Consider the following 27,714-nt stretch of genomic DNA (forward strand, 5'->3'; position numbering starts at 1 on the left):
CGACGAGGATGGGAGTCGAACCCACGCGTGCATAGCACAATAGATTAGCAGTCCATCGCCTTAACCTCTCGGCCACCTCGTCGCATGTTGAAACAAGCGAAAGCTCCTTTATTCAAAATGAAAATACTGGCTATGTTGCCAACCTGAAATGAAAACTGGAAATGTGTTTCTCCTCAGCAGGTCAGGCAGAATCTTTCGACATGGAAACAGAGTTAACATTTCAGGTCGATGACCATCACATGAGTATTCCAACTCACTCAACTTGCGCCTCATGGATGGTTGAACGGCTTTAGGGAATTAGAAGGTGAGTGACTTGGCTCAGAATATCCAGCCTCTGATCTGCTCTTGGAGCCACAGTATGTATGTGGCTGGTCCAGTTATGTTTCTGGTTAATGATAACCACTAGTATGTTGATGGTGGGGGTTCGGCGATGTTAATACCAAATGCCAACAGACGAGATTTACTGTAAAGATTCCAGGGATGAGGGGCATAAGTTTCATGGATAGATTGGAGAAGCTGGGGATTGTTCTGCTTTGAACAGAGACGGTTACGAGGAGATTTGATGGAGGTATTCAAAATCATGAAGGATCTGGACAGAGGAAATAGAGAGAAACTGTTCCTATTGGCGGAAGGTTCAAGGACCAGAGAACATAGATTTAAGGTGTTTGGCAAAAGAACCAAAGGTGACATGAGGAAAAACTTTTCTACACAGCGAGTGTTTCGGATCTGGAATACACCGCCCGAGGGGGTGGTGGAGGCAGATTCAATCATGGCCTTCAATTACGAACTGGATAAGTATTTGAAACGAAAGAGAATGCAGGGCCACAGGGAAAGGGTGGGGGAGTGGGTCTGTCTGGATTGCACTTGCAGAGAGCCGGCACGGACTCGATGTGCCGAATGGCCTGTTTTCGTGCTGTGACCTTTCTATGATTCTATTCTATTTGTGGGAGGCGATGCAAAGCGACCGGAGCGTGACGTAAATCGACCTGCTCATGTACATTCCCTGATAATAAATCCTTGTGTGATGCAAAGACGAAATTCATAATTATGGTGCATACCTTTTATATTATACTGACTATAAGAGGGACTCTGTTCACCAGGGCGCCATTGTGCACATTGATTGATACTTCGCCGAGATCACAACTTACACTCCCAACACCTCCGTCTCAGAAACAGTTGGGTGGCAATCCAGACTTTGCTGAATTGTGCAAACAGGTGTAAACCAGCAATGCGGAAAAGCACTTCTTATTAAAGAAGGGTTTTTGGTGAGGCGGCCAAAATGAAAAACTCCACAAATTCTGGCAGCAGTAAGATTCGAGCCCACATAATTCAGAGATGGAAACCGGCTTCTGAGACAACAAAGTTACTCACGCACATGGCAAATTCTTCAGTTCTGATGATTCAGGTCATAGAGCTGAAACGTTCCCTCTGGTTCTTTCTCCACAGGTGCTGCTGACCTGCTCAGCATTTTCAGCATTTTCTGTTTTCATTTTTGTGATTTCACAATGGCCGTTTTCCTGAAAACACCCAATTTGACCCAACGACGCAGCTCACACTTCACTTTCCCCACGCGCCGTCTGCCGTTTCCGAACAAAATCCCCTCCACGCCGAGCTTTCAAAGGACCTTTCGCTCACGGCCAACCTCCTGTAATCGACACTTTATCACCATTGCCGCTCTTTTCATTTCTCCTCATTCCTTTTCAATCGGACATTTCCACAGACCTATTAAGATCAAGCCGAACATTTCCGACCTTCCTGCACCGCCCAGATTGCCAAAAGTGCACCTTTCAGCCGTCTTTCGCAGCTGTGGAGCGCCGCCCGTCTCTCCCGCACATCAACTGCTCGGGGAAAAGCGCCAACGACCATGAAAACAAAACCCAGTTCTTCAGTTAACATCCCGCGTATCACAAGATACCCCATGGAAATTTCACGGAAAAGTATGCGCTGTCCTTCCGAATGCCAGCCCTGCTTTCTTTGAGCTTGTCTCTGGAGCAGACTGGTTTCAAGGCACAAATGGACATTGATGCGAACGGGACATGTGCCCCCGAGAAACAGCGGTCGATGCAGTGCAAACTTAAAGGTGTAAGACTGTGAAAGTGAGTGTTAGAGTAGGCAAGGCCGCTGGAAAGTCTCAATGAAATAGACCATGATTGTGGAAGGAAAAAAATCTGGAAGAAGCGGCGGGTCTGAATTATGGATCTTTCAGCAGAGAAACATGAGAGAACAAAGACAGGACACAGACAAAGGTGCTGGAGGCAGAAAGAAAAAGAATGAAATAATAGAAATGAAAAGAGAGTGAAAGAAAGGATAGGATATAAGGCGATGAAAGAAAGAAAGAAAGAAAGAAGGGAGCGAGAAAATCAAGTGTGCAAAACTCAGCCCGCAAATGGGCGCTGCTCCCAATCGGCTACACTTCGCCCCACAGAACCTCATCCCATTCACACCATCCGACAATACACTGTCAATACCTGTGTAGAGAGCCAGAGGGTTTAAAGGTACAGAGACACTCACACACCGTCCTACGATACACTTTAAATACACGTGCAGTGAGACAGCGAGTTTAAAGGTACAGAGATACTCACCTTTTTTTTCAAAAGTAGCACATCCGAGAAATAAGAGAGAGCGAGGGTCAGTCTCCCTCTCCTGGTGTAGCTGAGGCTTGTCAGCCAACAGTCCCCTCCTCCCAGTATTGGCTGTGGAGGAAGTACAGTGTAGATTTAATGGGATACCTTCAGTCTGACCGAGGTTAGGCTGACTGGCCACAAATTACTCGATCTACCCCTTTCTCCCTTTTAAACAACGGTACATCTTTAGCGGTCCTCCAATCCTCCGGCATCACACCTGTAACGAGGGAGGATTGGAAAACAATGGTCAGAGCCTCCGCTATTTTCTTCCTTGCTTCTATTAACATCCTGGGATATATTTCATTCGGGCCCGGGGATTCAGGTGGAGTGATTTCGGGCTTTCATTTTCCAGTTTGCAAACGTTTGTACCGCAGGTCAAGATCACAAATCTCGGTCCAAATTAGGACTACTTCCGGGTTTAAACTTCAAATCGTGAATTATCCCCCGACCCCAACGAGACTGGAAAGAAGAACTTGTCCTTAAATGAACATGTTACAGACACATTCTATGAGAGTTCTGTCTGAATAATGAAAGGGCGTTTTTGAGCAGTCATCTTGATATCTGTTTCCGCCTGAAACCTGAACAAGTACAAACACCACAGTGTTATTTTGTCGCTTAATTCCACAAATTAGGTAAAAATAATATGTTGTATAAGGCACTGCTGGGAATTGAACCCAGGATCGCCTGTTTACAAGACAGATGCTTTAACCAACTAAGCCCGATACTTCCTACATTTCTCGTTGTATTTATCTTTGTGTATCCATCAGTGCGTTGATACACCGATGATTATGTGTGCTTGTGTTTGTTATATCAACTAAATTCGGGGATCAGACAATTCTCTCTCTGACAGTAAAGAACTATTGAGCCGAACTTTAGAGCAAAGTATGATTTATTGCGGTGCTGAAACTAAAAACCGGAAGAGGAACAATCAGGGAAAAGAGAAAAACCTTTGAGGGAAAATGAGGACAACAATCAAGGTTTTTACCAGTACTTTAAGAGAAAGAAGGGTGACTAAGAGTAATGTGAGCCCCTTAAAGACAGATGGAGGTGATATTGTAATTGAATATCAGGAAATGGCAGAATTGCGAAATATTTACTTCACAGAACAAAATGAAGCTAACATACCAGAGACACGAGGACAACTGTAAATAAATCATGGGGATTCAGTATAAGTAAAATCATGGCAATGGAGAAAATAATTAGAATAAAGATAGACAAATCTCCAGGACCTGATCGTTACCACCCGAGGGGACTAAGGGGAATAGGCGAGGAAATGGCACATGTTTTAGTCATGATCGTTCAAACTCTCTTGATTCAGGAATTGTTCCTTTGATTGAAACATTGTCAATGTCACCCCATTATTTAGGATGGGTAGCAGAGATGAAGTTGGAAATTATAGACCCATTAGTCTGACGTCTGTTGTGGGGAAGTTACCAGTATCCATTATTAGGGAAAGAATGCCTGAGCACTTGGATAAATATGAAGTAATCAGACAGAACCAGCATGGATTTGTAAAGGGTAAGTCAAGTCCAACAAAGCTAGTTGAACTTTTTGAAGATATATGTAATGTGGTAGATAATGGAGTGTCTATGGGTGTTATATAATATTGAATTCCAGAAGGATTCGATAAGGAACTACAGAAGAGACTGTTAACATAAATGGGAGTGCGTAGAATTTAAAGCAACCTATTGAAACGGGTAGGGAGTTGGTGAGAAGGTGGGAGACAGAGACCCTGTGTATAAATGACGTAGACGACGGAATAGACTGCCGTATATCCATGTTTGTCGCTGACACCAAGTCAGGTGTCACAGTGAGTCGTGTAAATGGAAGCATAAAGTTGCAAAGGGAAATTGAAAGATTAAGTGAGTTGGCAAAATTGTGGCAGATGGAGTTACATAGAATTACAAAGAATGTACATCACGGAAAAAGGTAATTCGGCCCAAATAGATTCTGCCGGTGTTTATGCTGAAGACACGCCTCCGCCATCCCCTCTTCATCTAACCGTATGAGCAAACCCTTATATTCCTTTCTCCTCCATGTGTTTATCTAGCTTCGCCGTAAACGAATCCATGCTATTCGCCTAAACTACTCCTTGTGGGAGCGAATTGCACATTCTAACGACTCTCTGGGTGAATGTCTTCCTCTTGAATGCCATATTGAATTAAATAGTGAATACCTGATGTTCATGGCTCCAATGATTTGGAGTCCTCACCTCCGCAAGTGCAAACACCTTATCTACGTCTAACCTATCAAACCCTTGCATAATCTTAAAGTCCTATATCAGGTCACCCCCGAGTCTTCTCTTTTCGATACAGAAGAGCCCCAGTCTGTTCAAACTTTCAACATGGAAAAGTGTGAGCTCATCTACTTTGGACTGAAGCAAGATAGATCAGAGTATTTTCTAAATGGTGAGAAGCTAGGAACTGTGGAGGAGCAGAGAGATTTAGGGGTCCAAGTACAGAAATCGCTCAAAGCCAGTGGAATGGGAGAAAAATTAATTTAAATGTCTCATGGGATGTTGGCCTTTATTTCAGGGAAGCCGATATTCAAAGGGGGGAAGTATGTGACAGATAGAAATCCCTGCTGAGAAACAATTTAAAGTATTGCATTCAGTTCTGGGCACCACATCTCAGGAAGGAAATGTTGGCCTTGGAGGGGGTGCAGCGCAGATTCACCAGAATGATACCGGGGCTAAAATGGTTAAATTATGAAGACAGGTTATGCGGAGGTCGGTCCTCATTTTTCTCTTATGAATCCGGCCCCATCCATTTACTGTTGACGGGAGCGCGTCTGATACTAAGTCAGTCAGAATCGGATGCAAATCACATAACCGGCACAGCGGCTCTGGGACTGACGACTGGTTTAGCATTGAGTTTTTTTTTAAGGGATAGGCTGTACATTGTTTGTATAATAATAATATTAATAAGTTGGATACAATGAAGGTTTCTTCCGTTATTTCCCGTTTCCACCCTCACCAGTGTTATATCGTAACAGGTAACAATGTTTAAGGGATGTGATGTACAGTGTTTGAAGAATCAGTGTAATTTAACTTGATACATTGAAGAATCTCTTGTCTATCCCAGGCTCTTACCTCAGGTTTAGACCCTCAGCTAGTTTAAAATCGGTGACTCACTGATATCAATAAACCAGTAACAACCCCGATACCTCAGCGGGTATATTTGTTCCGATACTAAGTGACGGTCCCAATTTGCATTGAAATTCCAATCAACAAATCCCAGAGGCTGTTTCGGGTTTGACAAACTGTGAAACAGATTGTTTTAAACGCCGAAAAAAGGGGAAACCTGGTGGTTGATATCAAGTTTTATACATTATCTCTGATCTGATTGGTGCGCCTTTCCCTTCAATTCACGACTTACAGGAAAAACTCGATTTTACAGTCGATTTTCGGGTCATGACGTATGGTGATATTTCAAATATTTGATATCGACCTTTTTCAATCCCAATATCGTCACCTACACGTTTGACAAATGCAAAGCGGCTTCAATCACGGTTTTGCTGACACAACTCGTTCAAAGATACTGTCGGTAATTCGAGGGTCTTTCAAGTCATGACACGAACGTCACAGTTCGCGCTGCCGTTTTCCGCAAGACGCTTCAGATTCATGTGGAATGATTTCGGTCTGGCGGTTAAATCCGTTCCCTCTTCACAAATCCGCGTTTGACCACGTGTCTTTTAGTATTTTTGATAACCGATACCAAATCGGCTTGCTCTGTACTGTACATTACTTTTTAAATATTACAGATAAGTGGAGCACTTGAGATGTCACAGCTGTGACTTTGACTTTTCTCCCTCTCCTCTGGATCTCCTCGGCAACTGTCACTAACCACAATCTTCTGTTACACTTCTCCATCAGAAAGTTCCGAGCCTCGGTTTTCAAATGAAATAACGCCCATCTCTTCAATCAACGACAGCCCAGGGAGAGTTTCCCAATTTCGTCTCACACTTTCCCCAAATCCTCCTTAAAGTACCATCAATAATTGTCCCTAAGTTAATAATAATATAATTAAAGGCTCTTATCGTCTGGGGTTTTGTTTCAGATTCCACGGCTTTTAAAGGTCACTGCGGATATTTATCGAAGCGCATCTTGATTGGAGGCTTCTTGGAGAAATCGGAGAAAGATCACGAAGCTCTTGTAGCGCAAGCGGTCAGCGTGCGGCACTTTTATCAGCTTCAGAAATGCCCAGGTTGTGAGTTTGAGCCTCACCGAGAACAGTCGAACATTTTACTCCGAACATTTTGACCGGAGTTCAAGGTACAACTGGTCTGTTCCATAACGCATCTACTTCTTAGTGTTCCCATGTGGGCAGTTAGGTTCCTCTAGACTCCCGTCTTACAACAGTAGGTGCGAGTTTAATTGTTTACGGTGGGAGAGGGGGCGATTAGCGTCAGCTGATGCCGCAAAGGGGCCGGTCCGAGATCTTTAAATCTGAAGAACCAAACACACAATTCTTATTTTCGTGAAGCCGATATTCATCGGTTGGAAGTTTCGTGTGGGGAAAATTTGGAAGGGAAATATTCTGCCTGATGTCACTGTGTAACGGGTGAAATTATTCAGCTTACAGATGAAAATACGCTGATAGATCGAGAGGCCTTTTCTAACTCCCGTGTGGGACAAGATTAGCTTTTGAGCCACTGGGTAAAGTGTTATTTTAATTGGTGCTAACGAATGACAAGACATTTGGCACAAACAGGAAGAATTGTAAACTCACGAATTCGCTGTCTGTTTCTTACATCATGTTCAACAGAAACAAGGATTCTCCTCAACACGTTACTGAGAATTTTATAAAAGGAATTTCACCCCAGTTCGATTCTACGAGGGATAATTCAGAGTCCGACCATAAATCTGTATAATGGATCTTTTTGTAATATTGAGGCTGGGTAGCTCAGTCGGTGGACTATCAGACTTCCATAAGCGGCTAGTGATTGGAGTGTGCAGAGTTCAAATCCTTGTTCAGACAATAAACATTGAAACAGCTGGTAAGTTCTGTGTTTGCAGCGAAGCAGGAACACTGCGGGACAGATGATGCCTGCGATGTGTGGTGAAAGCTTCGGTGGTCTATTGTCCCCCAGAGATGGGCAGTATTGCGCTGTCTGAGGCCACATTTGCAGCTTTCCGACAGCAACCTGTGATTGGAGGGAGCGGGGCCGGACAGGCGGCCTGAATGTCGTTGCTGTCGTGGCCGCACTCAATCCGGGAGCTGGGGAACATCGAACTTCGAAAAACTGATGTGTTTGTTGCCGCGGCTGCAATGCTGTTTCGAACTGTAGTTATTAACCGAGGCCGCTCTTCAGGGTCCTTTAATGGTCTCTCACAAATCAACGAAAACCAGTCGCAATGAGGAGCTTTGGGAGGGAAATTCTGCACAGTCAGGGCAGGAAACTGGAGTGAGGGAGAGACATTTTCGGTATCTGTGTAATGTTTGAGTGTGTGTCGAACTGGACAGATAAAGGAAAATATACCGGTTCTGTATTTTATTCATATTTCACCACAGAGTGAATTCTTGCGTTTTTTCATATTTATTGATTTTTAGTGGATAACGTTTTGAAAATGTTTCCGCCCGGTTTCGACCCGGGGACCTTTCGCGTGTGAGGCGAACGTGATAGCCACTACACTACGGAAACGCTGCTGTGCAAACAGTTATAGGAAATGCTCGGAAGATAGTTGCCGTCTACAAATGTTCTCAGTGCTGGGAGACGGGCCGGTTCTCCTTCAGGAAATTAACTTTTACAAAATAGTTTGCTGTATTAATTTCGCAAAAATCATTCAACTAAGTAAAAAGACGAACAGTTGTTCAATTCGCCATTAATAAACCAATAACTTTCTGTTTCCGACTGACGGAAATCCAACATGTTTTTCATTCATTCACCAGGCTGAATATAGAAAGTTGAGAGGGGAAGTGAAAAAGGAAATAGGAGGGGCAAAGAGAGAGTATGAGAATAGACTGGCGGCCAATATAAAAGGGAATCCAAAAGTCTTCTACAGGCATGTAAACATTAAACGGGCAGTAGGAGCCCTACTCTGATCAAGGACCATATAGACAGACAGACATCTGACTCAACGTCAAAACGCAGCGTGATCGAATCACGTTGCGGTGATATCATTTTCACAGCAGCTCAGGGTCCTGCCCACAGGTTTTATAGCGGGGCAGTGTTTTATGGATGGGCTGTTGATTGTTAGTAAAATAATATTGATCGGAATTTAATTTGTTACATTAAAGTGCTCTTTGTTTGTTAATTTTGATCTACATCCTCGACAGTATATACAGAAACAAGTAACAATGTTTAAGGGATGCGGTTTATTCAATATTCGTTGTAAAACCCTGTCAGCTGGTGTAAAAATAAACACAAACTACCCAACACGCGGGTAAGCCCATAAAGCTAAGATGTCTACATGGCCGGTTAGCTCAGTTGGTTAGAGCGTGGTGCTAATAACGCCAAGGTCGCGGGTTCGATCCCCGTACGGGCCATAAGATTCCTATTGCAATACTTTGGTAACTTTTAAAAGTTTGGCAGACTTGAGAAACAAGCGAATCCACACAAAATGTCATGAGGTCAATTTTTTGGAGTAACATCCATTAATATGTTTTCTGATCTATCTTTTTGAGGTCTAAAGTGGACGGCCTCAAACTTGCTTACGTTGAAATCCATTTGCCGCAGTTTTGCCCATTCACTTAATCTAGTAATATCTCTCTGTAATCTCATTCATCCATCCACACTGCTTATAATTCTGTCTATCTTTGTGTCATCGGCAAACTTGGATATGTGGTTCTCGATCCCGTCATCTAATATCAATGAGACCGCCTAAATTGGGGTAAATTCACATTCAGCTTCAATCTCCACATCATCTTGAGACATTTTATTTACTCCGTGTGTGTTGCGCCTTGGAAACTTCTGCACTTTGTCCTCTGGAGCTCAAATATAATTCAATTCGAACAACTGCAAAGATGTCAGAATCCAATTGGTGACTTTTCACTAAAAAGCAGTGAGATAACAGGGCTTGTCCGGGATTTGAACCCGGGACCTCTCGCATATTCCATTAGAAAAACGCCCAAAGCGAGAATCATACCCCTAGACCAACGAGCCGCTTGCTAGAAAGCCCTGCAGCCGGTCTAAAATTTCACCATAGTCTTCAGCCGATCGGCTATCCTTTCCAACCGCTTCTGTCCACCCAATCTCGTTTTCTATTCCAAAATACAGCAATATCAAGTTGTACACGACCTATTTCCAGTCACCAATATTAGCCTCTCTTTACTAAATTCGTTTACAATGTACGACTTGTTTTTTCAAATAATACTTTTCAGAATTAGTTCATCTGAAGCTACGTTGGCATCTGTCTCGGCATCGTCAGAGTGGACAAGCTATCATAAGTATATTTTACTCAGATTGCTGTTTTCTTTCACTGTGAGGGCGAAGAGACAAAAATGTGGAGTCATTAGCTACGAATTTATCAGCTGGGTTGCACCTTTACTTTTCCGACCGTCTCAGTCTTTTTTTCCTTTACCTTTCCCTGCTGGTGTTGCAGGTTAGATCAGCCTTTACCGTTCCAGGAAGCCTGAGAAGTCCATCAGGGGACAACATAGAGACAAGAGACAAGGAGAGATAGAGAGATTCATGTAAATAAAGTCGCTTATAAATGGGTGGTTCTGCAAAGTATCAGAATTTTAGTTGCAGATTGGGCAAGATTCTTTCTTGTGTATTTGAATTTTGCAAGAGTACATTGGGCACCCAATTAAAAGCGCCGGCCACGCTCGAGTATCTCTCATGCTCTGAGGGAGATAAATGAAGTGAGTTAGATCCAGTTCATTCATTTGAGCGTTGAACGGATCTTTAAACAATAATTCAGCGAGCAGAAATCAAACCTGCGAAGGAAAACTCCATTTGATCTTGAATTTAACGCTTCAACCACTCGGCGATCGCAGCGGCACATGGCAGTCCTTACATGGCTGTAGATGCCACTTTAAACTGCCAGTTGCTTCAAACGATGCCCGATAGACCGGCGTTGTCTTGTAGCTTTCCCAGCAGCTTCATTTGATTCGGTGGGTCAAGTTTGGGAAATTGAATGATTTTCACCGGCAGCTTGTGGTAGTATATTACCTCATTTTCATTACCGGTAATGAACCACTGCAGCCACTGCAGAATTCGGTGCCACCCACAGCCGATCGGCCATCCTTTCAGACCTCTTATATCCATCCAATCACGTTTTCTATTCCGATGTAGAGAAATGTCGAGTTGCACACTAACTATTTCCTCCGTTCTCTTTCGCAAACATATCACTGAACCAAACTTCACAAGTCACTCAGGAAAAATAATTCAGTTCAAAATCATTAGCTTCCGAAGGACCTGCGAGGACAGACTGTCCAAACCTGCGTTCAGTCGTGAAGCTTGTGGGTGTGTTGTGATCCTAAGGTACAGAGACAGGCCTGCGACATAGAGCGAAGGCAGGAACTCAAAAATGTGGCCATAAATGGGCAGACAGTCAGTCACAGTCATTGATTCTGACACACGGCCCGGTAGTTGTTCAGTCAGTCGGGGAGCGAGGCCTGCGAATAAGGCCGAGACCCAATCAGACGGATAAACAGACAGACAGATAGACAGACAGACATCTGACTCAACGTCAAAACGCAGCGTGATCGAATCACGTTGCGGTGATATCATTTTCACAGCAGCTCAGGTTCCTGCCCACAGGTTTTATAGCGGGGCAGTGTTTTATGGATGGGCTGTGGATTGTTAGTAAAATAATATTGATCGGAATTTAATCTGTTACATTAAAGTGCTCTTTGTTTGTTAATTTTGATCTACTTCCTCGACAGTATATACAGAAACAAGTAACAATGTTTAAGGGATGTGGTTTATTCAATATTCGTTGTAAAACCCTGTCAGCTGGTGTAAAAATAAACACAAACTACCCAACACGCGGGTAAGCCCATAAAGCTAAGATGTCTACATGGCCGGTTAGCTCAGTTGGTTAGAGCGTGGTGCTAATAACGCCAAGGTCGCGGGTTCGATCCCCGTACGGGCCATAAGGTTCCTATTGCAATACTTTGGTAACTTTTAAAAGTTTGGCAGACTTGAGAAACAAGCGAATCCACACAAAATGTCATGAGGTCAATTTTTTGGAGTAACATCCATTAATATGTTTTCTGATCTATCTTTTTGAGGTCTAAAGTGGACGGCCTCAAACTTGCTTACGTTGAAATCCATTTGCCGCAGTTTTGCCCATTCACTTAATCTAGTAATATCTCTCTGTAATCTCATTCATCCATCCACACTGCTTATAATTCTGTCTATCTTTGTGTCATCGGCAAACTTGGATATGTGGTTCTCGATCCCGTCATCTAATATCAATGAGACCGCCGAAATTGGGGTAAATTCACATTCAGCTTCAATCTCCACATCATCTTGAGACATTTTATTTACTCCGTGTGTGTTGCGCCTTGGAAACTTCTGCACTTTGTCCTCTGGAGCTCAAATATAATTCAATTCGAACAACTGCAAAGATGTCAGAATCCAATTGGTGACTTTTCACGAAAAAGCAGTGAGATAACAGGGCTCGTCCGGGATTTGAACCCGGGACCTCTCGCATATTCCATTAGAAAAACGCCCAAATCGATAATCATACCCCTAGACCAACGAGCCGCTTGCTCGAAAGCCCTGCAGCCGGTCTAAAATTTCACCATAGTCTTCAGCCGATCGGCTATCCTTTCCAACCGCTTCTGTCCACCCAATCTCGTTTTCTATTCCAAAATACAGCAATATCAAGTTGTACACGACCTATTTCCAGTCACCAATATTAGCCTCTCTTTACTAAATTCGTTTACAATGTACGACTTGTTTTTTCAAATAATACTTTTCAGAATTAGTTAATCTGAAGCTACGTTGGCATCTGTCTCGGCATCGTCAGAGTGTACAAGCTATCATAAGTATATTTTACTCACATTGCTGTTTTCTTTCACTGTGAGGGCGAAGAGACAAAAATGTGGAGACATTAGCTACGAATTTATCAGCTGGGTTGCACCTTTACTTTTCCGACCGTCTCAGTCTTTTTTTCCTTTACCTTTCCCTGCTGGTGTTGCAGGTTAGATCAGCCTTTACCGTTCCAGGAAGCCTGAGAAGTCCATCAGGGGACAACATAGAGACAAGAGACAAGGAGAGATAGAGAGATTCATGTAAATAAAGTCGCTTATAAATGGGTGGTTCTGCAAAGTAGCAGAATTTTAGTTGCAGATTGGGCAAGATTCTTTCTTATGTATTTGAATTTTGCAAGAGTACATTGGGCACCCAATTAAAAGCGCCGGCCACGCTCGAGTATCTCTCATGCTCTGAGAGAGATAAATGAAGTGAGTTAGATCCAGTTCATTCATTTGAGCGTTGAACGGATCTTTAAACAATAATTCAGCGAGCAGAAATCAAACCTGCGAAGGAAAACTCCATTTGATCTTGAATTTAACGCTTCAACCACTCGGCGATCGCAGCGGCACATGGCAGTACTTACATGGCTGTCGATGCTACTTTAAACTGCCAGTTGCTTCAAACGATGCCCGAGAGACCGGCGTTGTCTTGTAGCTTTCCCAGGAGCTTCATTTGATTCGGTGGGTCAAGTTTGGGAAATTGAATGATTTTCACCGGCAGCTTGTGGTAGTATATTACCTCATTTTCATTACCGGTAATGAACCACTGCAGCCACTGCAGAATTCGGTGCCACCCACAGCCGATCGGCCATCCTTTCAGACCTCTTCTATCCATCCAATCACGTTTTCTATTCCGATGTAGAGAAATGTCGAGTTGCACACTAACTATTTCCTCCGTTCTCTTTCGCAAACATATCACTAAACAAAACTTCACAAGACACTCAAGAAAAATAATTCAGATCAAAATCATGAGCTTCCGAAGGACCTGCGAGGACAGACTGACCAAACCTGCGTTCAGTCGTGAAGCTTGTGGGTGTGTTGTGATCCTAAGGGACAGAGACAGGCCTGCGACACAGAGCGAATGCAGGAACTCAGAAATGTGGCCATAAATGGGCAGACAGTCAGTCACAGTCATTGATTCTGACACACGGCTCGATAGTTGTTCAGTCAGTCGGGGAGCGAGGCCTGCAGCCAGCAAACAAAAAGCCTGGCCTGAGAATAAGGCCGAGACCCAATCAGACGGATAAACAGACAGACAGATAGACAGACAGACATCTGACTCAACGTCAAAAGGCAGCGTGATCGAATCACGTTGCGGTGATATCATTTTCACAGTAGCTCAGGGTCCTGCCCACAGGTTTTATAGCGGGGCAGTGTTTTATGGATGGGCTGTTCATTGTTCGTAAAATAATATTGATCGGAATTTAATTTGTTACATTAAAGTGCTCTTTGTTTGTTAATTTTGATCTACATCCTCGACAGTATATACAGAAACAAGTAACAATGTTTAAGTGATGTGGTTTATTCAATATTCGTTGTAAAACCCTGTCAGCTGTTGTTAAAATAAACACAAACTACCCAACACGCGGGTAAGCCCTTAAAGCTAACATGTTTCCATGGCCGGTTAGCTCAGTTGGTTAGAGCGTGGTGCTAATAACGCCAAGGTCCCTGGTTCGATCCCCGTACGGGCCATAAGGTTTCTATTGCAATATTTTGTTAACTTTTAAAAGTTTGGCAGACTTTCGAAACAAGCGAATCCACACAAAATGTCATAAGGTTAATTTTGTCGAGTGACATCCATTGATATATTTTCTGATCTATCTTTTTGAGGTCCAAAGTGGACGGCCTCACACTTGCTTACGTTGAAATCCATTTGCCGCAGTTTTGCCCATTCACTTAATCGAGTAATATCTCTCTGTAATCTCATTCTTCCATCCACACTGCTTATAATTCTGTCTATCTTTGTGTCATCTCTCTCGATGTTGGCGGAATCCATAATGAGGGGTTTTAATCTTGAAATTGGAGACAGACCAATCAGGCAAGAAATCAGGAATTACTTTAGCAAACAAAATACGGCCGAAAGCTGGAACTCTCTCTGCCAAAAGGATGTGGATTGTGGCTCAATTCAAATTTTCAAGACTGATATTGATAGATCATTTCTCGGTTTGGGTTCCAAGGGATTTGTGTCCAAGGCGGGGATGGAGAGTTGAGTTGCAGATCACGTCATGATCGAATTGAATGGCACAGCAGGAAGAGGGGCTGAATGGCCCTCTCCTGTTCCGATGTTCCTTTTCAGCTCAGCGTGGTGCTGAATGACGTGCAAAAGACATCAGACTGACTCCAGAATGAAAATCAGGTGCACAGAAGGAGAAACCCTGAGATTGCAGAACGAACTGAACCCCTGCAGCAAAGCCAACAGCTGTCTCTCTACAATAATAGAATGGGAAGAATTTTAGCAACCAGCCCGGCGAGCTCAGTCGGTAGAGCATGAGACTCTTAATCTCAGGGTCGTGGGTTCGAGCCCCACGTTGGGCGATTTGTGTTCTATTTTTCACAATGGGGAATAAAATTTTCAAATTGCAACCTCTTTTCTCGAGTTCATGAAATCCAGTTAAAAAACAGACACAACACTGAGCTGTGTGAAATGAAACCTTGAGCGTTGCCAAATATCCAGTCCCTCCCGATTCTACCTTCTCATTCCCTCCAGATGGGACACGGCAGATTATCGGTTCAATCGGCTTCATTTATTGCTGTTATCAAAAATGTTGAATGTTCGAAATTGTAATATTTAGAAGATGACATCTCTGGATCCATTCGCCTCTCTGATACATCCTGAGCCCCCCTTATCCTCTTTGATTCTCGCTGAGCTCCTTAACTTCTCTGATACACTTTGTCTCTGACCTCAGAGAGTCCATGATCATCTTTGAACCTTGTCAGCGTTCTTTACCTTCTCTCATACCCACTGAGTGCCCCTTACACAGATCTGCCCTGAGCCCCCTTACACTCTCTCAGACTCGGCAGTCCTTCCCCTCTCTCAGTTCTTAATGTACTCTCCGATGCCCTCTGACAGTCCCTTCCCTTCTCTGAGCCCCCTGACACTTTCTGATGACATCTGACGATCCCTTCCCCACTCTGAGATCCCCTTACACTCTCTGATACCCTCTGACAGTCCCTTCCCCTCTCTGAGATCCCCTTGCCCCGATGGATCGCCACTGAGAAGCCATTAGGCTCTCTGATACATTCTCAGAAACCATTACCCTCCCTGATATCCAAGTGCGATGTAATTTTACATGTGGATCGACCGGTCTGTGTTAAGGATGAGATCCAGAATTTGTTCGGTCGCTGCTGCTTCGGACTCTCGGAATCTGAGAGCTCTATCGGCGATCGGTACCGATCTGCTACTATAAACTGGGTGTGGGTGTATGAGCGCGCTGTTGCTTTATAAACCGAATGAGTTTATATATGAGAGCGATGTTTATATATGAACTGTGGGTGTATATATATATGAGTGCGATGTTTATATATGAACTGTGGGTGAGTATATATGAATGCGATGTTTATAAGTGAACTGTGAGTGAGTATAAATGAGCCACAGCAATGTGGTTGATTCCTAATTGCCCTCTGAAAAGGCCTAGCAAGCCACTCAGTTGTAAAACCTCGCTAATAAAAGTCATAATAAGAATAAAACCGGACGGACCACCCGGCATCGGACCACTAGGCACCGGACACGACAAAGGCAAACCAAGCCCAGTCGACCCTGCAAAGTCCTCCTCACTAACATCTGGGGACTTGTGCCAAAATTGGGAGAGCTGTCCCACTGACTAGTCAAGCAACAGCCTGACATAGCCATACTTACAGAATCATACCTTTCAGCCAACGTCCAAGATTCTTCCATCACCATCCCTGTGCATGTCCTGTCCCACCGGCAGGACAGACCGACCAGAGGTGGCGGTGCAGTGATATACAGTCAGGAGGGAGTGGCCCTGGGAGTCCTCAACATTGACTCTGGACCCCATGAAATCTCATGGCATCAGGTCAAACAAGTGCAAGGAAACCACCTGCTGATTACCACCGACCGCCCTCCCTCAGCTGATGTATCAATCCTCCTCCATGTTGAACACCACTTGGGGGAAGCACTGAGGGTAGCAAGGGCACAGGATATCCTCTTGATGGAGGACTTCAATGTCCATCACCAAGAGTGGCTCGGTCGTATCACTGCTGACTGAGCTGGCCGAGGCCCGAAGGACATAGCTGCCAGACTGGAACTGCGGCAGATGGTGAGAGAACCAACACGATGGAAAAAGTTACTTGACCTCGTCGTCACCAATCTACCTGTCGCAAATGCATCTGTCCATGACAGTATTGGTAGGAGTGACCACCGCACAGTCCTCGTGGAGACGAAGTCCCGTCTTCGCACTGAGGATACCATCCAACGTGTTGTGTGGCACTATCAGCGTGCTAAATGGGATAGATTCAGAACAGGTCTAGCAGCTCAAAACTGGGCATCCATGAGGTGTTGCGGGCCATCAACAGCAGCAGAATCGTATTCCAGCATAATCTGTAATATCTTGGCCCGGCATATTCCTCACTCTACCATTAATAAACAAGCCAGGGGATCAACCCTGCTTCAATGTGGAGTGCATAAGAGCATGCCAGGAACAGCACCAGGCGTACCTAAAAATTAGGTTCCAACCTGGTGAAGCGACAATTCAGGACTACATGCATGCTAAACAGCGGAAGCAAAATGCCATAGACAGAGCTAAGCGAATCCACAACCAACGGATCACATTAAAGCTCTGCAGTCCTGCCACATCCAGCCGTGAATGGTGGTGGACAATTAAACAACTAACGGGAGGAGGAGGCTGTGTCAACATCCCCATCCTCAATGATGGCAGAATCCAGCACGTAAGTGCAAAAGACAAGGCTGCAGCGTTTGCAACCATCTTCAGGAAGAAGTGCCGAGTGGATGATCCATCTCAGCCTCCTCCCGATATCTCCACCATCACAGAAGCCAGTCTTCAGCCAATTCGAATCACTCCACGTGATATCAAGAAACGGCTGAGTGCACTGGATACAGCAAAGGCTATGGGCCCCGACAACATCCCGGCTGTAGTGTTGAAGACTTGTGCTCCAGAACGAGCTGCGCCTCTTGCCAAACTGTTCCAGTACAGCTACAACACTGGCATCTACCCGACAACGAGGAAAATTGCCCAGGTATGTGCTGTCCACAAAAAGCAGGACAAATCCAATCCGGCCAATTACCGCCCCATCAGTCTACTCTCAATCATCAGCAAAGTGATGGAAGGTGTCGTCGACAGCGCAATCAAGCGGCACTTAATCACCAATAACCTGCTCACCGATGCTCAGTTTGGGGTCCGCCAGCACCACTCAGCTCCAGACCTCATTACAGCCTTGGTCCAAACATGGACAAAAGAGCTGAATTCCAGAGGTGAGGTGAGAGTGACTGCCCTTCATTTCAAGGCAGCATTTGACCGAGTGTGGCACCAAGGAACTCCAGTAAAATTCAAGTCAATGGGAATCAGGGGGTAAACTCTCCAGTGGCTGGAGTCATACTTCGCAAAAAGGAAGATTCTAGTGGTTGTTGGAGGCTAAACATCTCAGCCCCAGGACATTGCTGCAGGAGTTCCTCAGGGCGGTGTCCTCGGCCCAACCATCTTCAGCTGCTTCATCAATGACCTCCCCTCCATCATAAGGTCAGAAATGGGGATGTTCGCTGATGATTGCAAAGTGTTCAGTTCCATTCGTAACCCCTCAAATAACGAAGCAGTCCGAGCCGGCATGCAGCAAGACCTGGACAACACCCAGGCTTGGGCTCATCAGTGGCAAGTAACATTGGCGCCAGACAAGGGCCAGGCAATGACCATCTCCTACAAGCGACAGTCGAACCACCTGCCCTTGACATTCAACGACATTACCATCGCCGAATCCCCCACCATCAACATCCTGGGGGTCACCATTGACCAGAAACTGAACTGGACCTTTCATATAAATACTATGGCTGCAAGAGCAGGTCAGAGGCTAGATATTCTGCGGCGAGTGACTCACCTCCTGACCCCCCAAAGCCTTTCTACCATCTGCAAGTCACAAGTCAGGAGTGTGATGGAATACTCTCCACTCGCCTGGATGAGTGCAGCTCAACAACACATAAGAAGCTCGACACGATCCAGGACAATGCAGCCCGCTTGATTGGCACCCCATCCACCACACTAAACATTCACTCCCTTCACCACCGGCGCACAGTGGCTGCAGTGTTTGCCATCCACAGGATGCAGTGCAGCAACTCGCCAAGGCTTCTTCGACAGCACATCCCAAACCCGCGACCTCTACCACCTAGAAGGACAAGGGCAGCAGGCACATGGGAACAACACCACCTGCACGTTCGCCGCCAAGTCACACACCATCCCGACTTGGAAATATATCGCCGTTCCTTCATCGTCGCTGGTTCAAAATCCTGGAACTCCCTTCCTAACAGCACTGTGGGAGAAGCTTCTCCGCACGGACTGCAGCAGTTCTGGAAGGCCAATTGGGGATGGGCAATAAATGCTGGCCTCGCCAGCGACGCCCACATCGCATGCACGAATAAAAAAAATGCGATTTTAATATATAAGCTGTGGGTGACTATCAATGAATGCGCTATTTATATATGAGCTGTGGGTGAGTGTATATGAATGCAATGTTTATATATGAACTGTGGGTTTTTATCTATGCGTGCGATGTTTATATATGAAATGTGGGTATGTATATATGAGTGCGATGTTGATACATGGACTGTGGATTTGTATATGTGGGTGCGATGTTTATATATGAACTGTCGTTGTATATATAGGTGTGCGATGTTTAAATATGAACTATGGGTGAGTGTATTTGAGTGAGATGTTTATATACGAACAGTGGATGTGTATATATGAGTGCAGTATTGACATATGAACAGTGGGTGTGTATATATGAGTACGATGTTTATATATGAACTGTGCGTGTGCATATACGAGTGCGATGTTTATATATGAACTGTGGGTTTGTATATATGAGTACGATGTTTATATGTGAACTGTGGGTGTGCATATATGAGTGCGATGTTTATATATGAACTGTGGGTGTGTATATATGAGTGTGATGTTTATATATGAACTGTGGGTGTGTATATGTGAGTGTGATGTTTATATATGAGCTGTGGGTGTGTATATATGAGTGTGATGTTTATACATGAACAGTGGGTGTGTATATATGAGTGCGATGTTTAGAGATGAACTGTGGGTGTGTATATATGAGTGCGATGTTTATATATGAAATGTGGGTGTGTTTTTATGAGTGTGATGTTTATATATGAACTGTGAGTGTGTATATATGAGTGTGATGTTTATATATGAACTGTTGTGTGTATGTGAGTGCGGTGTTTATATCTTGAACAGTGGATGTGTATATATGAGTGCGGTATTTATCTATGGACTGTGGTTGGGTATATGTGAGTGTGATGTTGATATATGAAGTGCAGTAATGAACAGTAAGGCGTCGCTGGGGTTATATTTTCTTGCAAGACAATGGCGAAAAGTTGCATTTGGTTTTGTGTCCCAATAGCTCAGTCGGGATTGCATTAGACCGAAAATTTAAAGGTCTTTGGTGTCATCCAGTGTTTGGCTGTTTTTGGTTATTTAGTTTCTTCTTCTTTGGGTCGATTCTCGCATTTATTTGCAGTGAAATTTTATCCCCGCCACTGAAGGATTGGGGATGAAACAGAGAGACATCAACGATGGGAAATATTTATATCGTCTGTATTTGGTTTTTATTTCTCTGTTACCTTCTGCCTTTTCCTCTTGGTTTTTCCTCTCTCGGTGCCGGGTGACCATTTGATTTGATGCATTTGTTCTAAACTGATCCCTTTTCCACATCTCGGGGCGGTCAGACCCGCTCTGTCTTTCTGTTGTTGCTGATGATCATTAATGGGAACAGGCCGCGAGTTGAACGTTTCTCTGCAAACCGGAGAAAGAAAAAGAAAAAGAAAGACGTGTTTCTCCGGCCCAGGGGTAAAGTTGCAATGGATGTTATTCAATAAAATTGTCCCGTGAATTTGTCTGTGGATCTGATTGTAAAGCTTGGATTTTAAAATTACGAAAACCCAAAACAAAGGCCCTTATCAGCCCATACAGCAATCAAACCCGCGATCACGACATGATGGCATGTTTTACTCCAGCAAGCTGTGCAACCAGTCTCCTAAAATGCAGTCTGAAAAGCGTTTCACATACAAAATAAATCATTATTAAACTTGTGACTGTCACTCGGTAACCACGTTAGCGTCTCTTTCAGTCTGCAACAGAAAGTTATCGGTTGGTTAATGGTGTTTACAGAAATATTCCTCTTTTCGTCGAGTTTATTTGGTTTCATGTAATTAATTATATAGGTGTGAACGCCGAATCATAACCACGAGCCCACCAGGCACCTGTACGGACAGTTCACCCAATCCGGTTACTTTGATCATCTGCCCTCCTCTGCTAGAAAAACAATAGGATGAACAGCCCTTGTCTGTGAAAAGGTGTCCTCTCCCCTTGATCATACTAATGTGTGCAATTGATGAACTGGAGCGAATTGCGCTCGAAGCAGATCTGGAAAATGCGCAATGTAGCCGCACAGGAATTCCAAATCCACTCTCCGTGGAGGAAAAGGAGTGACAGAAACAGAAGGAGATGCCACGTGAAAGATTTGGACCCGGACCTGCTGCATGAGACTTTAAATGTTGTCAGCCTTTAACTGTAGCTCACAGTGTGAGAACAGTCATTGTTATCATTTGCCTTTAAGGTATCTTCTTGTACTGCATCTCTTCAATATCCCCGGGTTGTTACAGCACTGCTTTCTTCAAATTAAATCCCATTGTGAAAACATACACGATTTCAAACCAAAGCGAGGTGTGTGAGATTGGAAGGAGAGTTTGAGTGGGGATCATGGGCCCGTGCGTGCGTGCATTTTGGAAATGGAAACAGAGACATCCGCTGCTTGTGGGAGTATTTCACCTCACTTTTCCATTTCGCGCTCAGGCCTACCCACACTCGGTACTGACATGGCCTGAACAAATCTTTCGTGTCCTCACAGAAAATGCCACTCTGTTCGAGCAGTTTGTCCGGACTGGGCTGCAATGAGGTATGACACTGGGAGTATTCAATGAATGAAATAAGTACTTCAAACAGAAAACATTCTTCACTCACTCATCCTGATACATTAGGGTCTCTATATTTGAATTATTGTTCCATTCATTGGAACTTGGGAGCATGAGTAAGCCATTCAGCCCCTCGAGCATCCAGGTTAATACATCCTTCCTGAGGTGGGTGCCCGGAACTGAATGCAATCCTCCAGATGGGGTGTCGCCAGAGCTCTGTGCAGCTGTAACATAACATCCACCCCTTGTTTTCCAGCCCTCTTGAGATAAACGGGGAGAGTGAGAGCTCAAGAGAGAAAGCGAGAGTGAGCAAATGGGAGAGAGAGAGAGGACTATGCATTGTACAAACCGTCGATGTGTCGATTTCTCAGGAGCGCTGTGAATCCCCACTGAGCTTTTGGACCACTTACTGCACCGCAGCAAAAGTTCCAAAGCAGCATATGGGTAACGTGAAATAACCTAATCGATAGCCGATTTGTGGCGCCATGGGTAGCACGTGGGACTTCTTCTAATCACTGCAAAAGTTGTGTGTCCGAATCTCACCATCGTTGAATTTTAGTTCAGGGTTCGTTGATTTCGGCGCTAGGAAGTGAAATTTTGCAGCAAAACCGCAACAGGATCATTAATGCTCGTCAAGGAAGGGAAATAACCCCCTCCACTTCCTCTGATACAAGTGGCTCCAGTCCCACCCCAATTTATAATGCTTAATCCTCTCTGAGCTGGATTGGCGAAACACTCTCAAGATGGACGCCCATCATCTGCTCACCGCAAAAATCAATCTGCTGGACCTCCGGCTCTGTCAGACTGCATGTTCCTTCAGTCAGGTTTCCAACTGGACACATGCATCCTGCTGCCGTGCAAGCTTTGGTGCTTGAGGGATAGAATTCTTGCTTGCAGTAATTCTATTCCTGTGAAAGTAGCTCCTGAAGATCGCAAGATGGAAAGTATCGTGACTGAGCGGTCGAACGCGCAGGGTTAAAGCTCAAGCTAAATCCCATAATTTGTAGATGGATCAAAATCATAGTTTGCGGCTCCAATACCGCAGCCTCCCTCCTGTAAACTAATAACACTAAATATCTCATCTGATATTGCAACAAGAGGAACCACGTGGCGATACAAATAATTGATGCATTTTGGAACACTCAATTATACGTTCAGCTCCGTTCGAAATGTTCACAAGGAAAAGGATTCGTTGATCTAGGTGAGACTCGACGAACAACCTCGCCATTTCCCGACCTTGTCCGGTCATATAAGGACCGCGCACTGACTGATTGCGCTGCTCGAGCCCGGTCACTTTGATCACCTCTCCTACTCTGCTGGAAAGAATCTTAAGGTGAGAGGCCCTTACCTGTGGAAACGTGTCCTGCCCCCCTGATGAAAATAATATCTGCACTTTCACTTTCAGCTTCTTTCACATCCTCTGCTCTATCGCACTACAATCGGGTTTTCTGTGAACAGATCGAAATAAACTTTGGCAGAAATTCTAACAGCAGTGGGATTCAAACCCACGCCTCTATAGAAATTAAATTTAACACCTTCGACCGCGAGGCCGCGCTAACATAATGTCACAGTAATGTTTGAAGAGCTGTTTAATGCTCAAATAAATGAATTGAAGCTAATTGACCGCATTTACCCGGTGCTGGGGTTGTTCTTAGATCAGAGAACGTTAAGAGGAGATTTGATCGAAGTGTTCAAAATCATGAAGGGTTGGAATAAATAAATAAAGAGAAACTGTTCCCATTGGCGGAAGGGTCGAGAACCAGAGGACAGAGATTTAAGGTGATTGGCAAAAGAACCAAAGGCGACGTAAGGAAACACTTCTTTACCCAGCGAGTATTTATAATCTGGAATGCGCTGATTGAAAGGTGGCTTTCAAAAAGGAATTGGATAAATACTTGATAGGAAACAAATGCAGGGCTAACGGGAAGGGGCGGGGGAATGGGACTATCTTGATTGCTTTAACAACGAGCCGGCACGAGCTCGATGGGACGAATGGCCTCCTTCTCTGCTGTAACCATTTTATGATTCTATGATTCTATGTATTCTCTTTATTTTCTTTGCATGCATTTCTCTATCTCTCCCTGTCTCTGTCTCTTGTGTTGTCCTCTGATGGACTTCTCAGGCTTCCGTGAACGGAGTTGGCTGATCGAACCTGCAACACCAGCAGAGAAGGTTAAAGAAAGGTTGAGACGGTAGGAAAAGTAAAGGTGCAACCCAGCTGCTGCAGTCAATGTCTAAACATTAAGATCTCTTCACTCTCACAGTGAAACAAAACACCAATTTGATTAAAGTATACTTATGGGAGAGTGTATATTATCACCATGCCGAGACAGACGGCAATTATATCATAGAATCATAGAATCATTAAAATTTACGTTCGCGGAGGCCATTCGGCCCATCATGTTTGTACCGGCCGGAAAAGAGATATCCAGCATCACCCGACTTACCAGCGTTTAGTCCGTAGTCTTGTCGGTTACGGCTCTTCAAGTGTATGTTAAAGTGCTTTTTAAACCCGATGAGGGTTTCTGCTTCTCCCACCCTCTCAGGCAGTGAGTTCCAGACGCTCACCACCCGCTGGGTGGAAAAAAATTCCCCTCTGCTCCACTCGAATCCTTCTACCAATTACCTTAAATCTATGCCCCCTTTTTATTGAACTCTCTGCTACGTGAATCAGGTCCTTCCTATCCACTCTATCGAGGCCCGTGATAATTTTATACACCTCAATTAAATCTCGCCTCAGCCTCGTCGGTTCCAGAGATAACAACCTCAGCCGATCCAATCTATCCTCATAGCCAAAATTCTCCACTCTTCGCAACATCGTCGTAAATCTCTGTACCATTTCTAGTGTAGTCCCATCTTTCCTGTAATGTGGTCACCAAAACTGTACGCAATACTCCAGCTGTAGCCGAACTAGTATTTTATTCAGTTCCAGAATAACCTCCCTGCTCTTACATTCTATGCCTCGGCTAATAAAGCAAAGTATCCTTTATACCTTTTTAACCACCTTAACCACCTCTCCTCTTACCTTCAGGGATCTGTGGACATGCACTCCAAGGTCTCTCTTTTTAACGACACCTCTCAGTATCCTCCAAAGCAATGTAGTTTCCGAGCAACTAATTCTGAAACGTCTTGCTTGATAATATAAGTCGTAGAGACGAAACCAATTTAGTAAAGGGAAACTAATATTGGTGACTGGAAATAGTTAGTGTACAACTTGATATTGCTGTATACCGGAATAGAAAACGAGATTGGATGGACAGAAGAGGTCTGAAAGGGTAGCCGATCGGCTATGGGAGACAGCGACACTTTAAACTGGCTGCATGATGTAAGTAACAGCGTCTGGTTGGTAGAGATGTATGATTCTTGTTTCGGGGGCTTTGGTTGATTCATATCTGAGAGTCCCGGGGTAAAATCCCCAATAAGCTCTTGCTGTTCAGCTACGTTGAGTGTAAAATTCACCAATTGGCTTCTGACATCTTTTCAGTGTTCCTGTTGGTAGGATTAAAGTGCATGTTTGAGCTCCAGAGGACAGAGTGCTGAAGTTTCCAAAGTGCAACACATGTGAAGTAAATAAAATGTCTCAAGATGATGCAGAGATTGATGCTGAATGTGAATCTCCCCCTATTCAGGTGGTCTCATTGATATTGGATGACGGGACAGGGAACGACATATGGAAGTTTGCCGATGACACCAAAATGGGCAGCGTTACAAGCAGTGCAGATTATATAGGAAGAGGAACACAGGAACAGGAGTAGACCATTCAGCCCCTCGTGCCTGCTCCGCCATTTGATAAATCTGGCTGATATCTGATCTAACTCCATATACCTGCCTTTGGCCCATATCCCTTAATACCTTTGGTTGCCAAAAAGCTATCTATCTCAGATTTAAATTTATAAATTGAGCTAGTATCAATTGCCATTTGCGGAAGAGAGTTCCAAACTTGTACAACCTTTTGTGTGTAGAAATGTTTTCTAATCTCGCTCCTAAAAGGTCTGGCTCTAATTTTTAGACAGTGCCCCCTACTTCCAAAACCCCCAACCAGCGGAAATAGTTTCTCTCTATCCACCCTATCTGTTCCCCTTAATATCTTATAAACTTCGATCAGATCACCCCTTAACCTTCGAAACTCTGGAAAATGCAACCCCAATTTGTGTAATCTCTCTTCGTAACTTAACCCTTGAAGTCCGGGTATCATTCTGGTAAATTCCAGAGAGACAAATGGATTTCAATTTAGGCAAGTGTGAGGTCATCCACTTTGGACCTCAAAAGGATAGATCAGAATACTTTATAAAAGGTGAAAAATTCGAAACTGTGGAGTTCCAAAGGAACTTCGGTGTCCATGTACATAGATCAATAACATGTCATGGACAGGAACAGAATATAATCAAAAAGGCTAATGGAATGGTGGCCTATATGTTTAGAGGATGAGAATGGACATTATGCTACAGCTACACAAAGCTCTGGTTGGACCACACCTGGAGTACTGTGTTCAGTTTTGGGCACCGCACCTTAGGAAGGATATATTGGCCTTGGAGGGAGTGCAGTGTGATTTACTAGAAAGATAACTGGACTCTAAGCGATAAATTACGAGGAGAGATTACACAAACTATAGTTGTATTCCCTTCAATTTAGTAGATTAAGGGTTGATGTGATCGAAATGTTCAAGATATTAAGAGGAACTGATGTGGTAGATGGATAGAAACTATTTCCGCTCGTTGGGGTGTCTGGGACTTGGGGACACAGGCTAAACATTAGAGTCAGACTTTCAGGAGTGAAGTTAGGAAAAACTTCTGCAAGCAAAGTGTTGGAGAAGTTTGGAACTCTCTTCCATAAACAGCAGTTGATGCGAGCTCAATTGTTAATTTCAAACCCGTGATTTATCGATTTTTGTTAACCAAAGATATTTAGAGATATGGGACGAAGGCGGATACAGGGATTTCGGTCACAACTCAGTCATGATCGTATTGAGTTGCGGAACAGGCTCGACGGACCAAACACCACAATCCTGTTCCGAAGTTCCTCATTGGTGCATTGGCCGGGAATCGAACCCGGGTCTCCAGCGTGGCAGGCGAGAATTCTACCCCTGAACCACCAATGCTTGCGATTGTAGAAGTTACATGCTCCTATATGGAATGCTGTCTAAACTAACATGCCGTTCACAGCTGCGATGGCCGAGTGGTTCAAGCGTTGGTCTCAAAACCCCATTTGGATTTTCCTGCCGAGGTTTGAATTCTGCTCGCAACCCCCAACTGTTTAAAGATCTCTTCAATGCTCAAATAGATTAATTGGAGTTAATTGACCGCATTTACCTCTCTCCCAGCATCAGAGATACTTCAACGTGGCCAGTGCTTTTAATTGAGCGTCCAATCTTCTCTTGCAAGATTTCAAGACCCGAGAAGGAATCTCTCCCAATCTGTAACTTAAATTCTGGTCGTTTGCAAAACCCGACATTTATACTCTTTATTTTCTTTGCATGCATCTCTCTATCTTTCCCTGTCTCTGTCTCTTCTCTCTCTGTTGTGCCCGACGGGCTTCTCAGGCTTCCTTGAACGGCGAAGGCTGATCTCACCTGCAACACCAGCAGAGAAAGGTAAAAAAAAGGCACTGAGACGGTTGGAAAAGTAAAGGTGCAACCCAGCTGCTGCAGCTAATGTCTACACACTTATGTCTCTTCACTCTCACAGTGAAACAAAGCATCAATTTGATTAAAGTATACTTCTGGTCGAGTGTATATTATCGCGATGCCGAGACAGACGGCAATTATATCATAGAATCCGAGAAAGTTATGCCAAAGAAGGAAGCCATTCTGCACATCGTGCCTGTGCCGGCCGAAAAATCGGTACCGAGCCTCATCTCACTTTCGAGCGTTTAGTCCCTAATCTTGTCGGTTACGGATCTTCACGTGTATATTGAAGTTTTTATTTTTCAATGCGATGAGGGTTTCCGCCTCTCCCACCCTTTCTGGCAGTGATTTTCCGACCCCCACACCCACCAC

General features: G+C 44.3%; 8 non-coding genes across 8 annotated transcripts; 4 read left to right on the forward strand and 4 right to left on the reverse strand.

Moving 5' to 3' along the window:
- Positions 1 to 82, reverse strand: trnas-gcu (transfer RNA serine (anticodon GCU)). Its single transcript has one exon. It is a non-coding gene; the product is annotated as a tRNA-Ser (tRNA).
- An 8,112-nt stretch (positions 83 to 8,194) lies between these two features.
- On the reverse strand, positions 8,195 to 8,267 carry trnav-cac (transfer RNA valine (anticodon CAC)). Its single transcript has one exon. It is a non-coding gene; the product is annotated as a tRNA-Val (tRNA).
- Positions 8,268 to 9,038: 771 nt separating this feature from the next.
- Positions 9,039 to 9,112, forward strand: trnai-aau (transfer RNA isoleucine (anticodon AAU)). Its single transcript has one exon. It is a non-coding gene; the product is annotated as a tRNA-Ile (tRNA).
- Positions 9,113 to 9,638: 526 nt separating this feature from the next.
- trnap-ugg (transfer RNA proline (anticodon UGG)) lies at positions 9,639 to 9,728 on the reverse strand. The gene is given in 2 exon segments: positions 9,639 to 9,674; positions 9,693 to 9,728. It is a non-coding gene; the product is annotated as a tRNA-Pro (tRNA).
- Positions 9,729 to 11,591: 1,863 nt separating this feature from the next.
- trnai-aau (transfer RNA isoleucine (anticodon AAU)) lies at positions 11,592 to 11,665 on the forward strand. Its single transcript has one exon. It is a non-coding gene; the product is annotated as a tRNA-Ile (tRNA).
- A 2,506-nt stretch (positions 11,666 to 14,171) lies between these two features.
- On the forward strand, positions 14,172 to 14,245 carry trnai-aau (transfer RNA isoleucine (anticodon AAU)). The gene has a single exon. It is a non-coding gene; the product is annotated as a tRNA-Ile (tRNA).
- A 770-nt stretch (positions 14,246 to 15,015) lies between these two features.
- On the forward strand, positions 15,016 to 15,088 carry trnak-cuu (transfer RNA lysine (anticodon CUU)). The gene has a single exon. It is a non-coding gene; the product is annotated as a tRNA-Lys (tRNA).
- Positions 15,089 to 26,746: 11,658 nt separating this feature from the next.
- trnag-gcc (transfer RNA glycine (anticodon GCC)) lies at positions 26,747 to 26,817 on the reverse strand. Its single transcript has one exon. It is a non-coding gene; the product is annotated as a tRNA-Gly (tRNA).
- Positions 26,818 to 27,714: the final 897 nt, after the last annotated feature.

Source organism: Heptranchias perlo, chromosome 20 (genome assembly GCF_035084215.1).
Source record: "Heptranchias perlo isolate sHepPer1 chromosome 20, sHepPer1.hap1, whole genome shotgun sequence".
In the NCBI taxonomy this organism is placed as follows: domain Eukaryota; kingdom Metazoa; phylum Chordata; class Chondrichthyes; order Hexanchiformes; family Hexanchidae; genus Heptranchias; species Heptranchias perlo.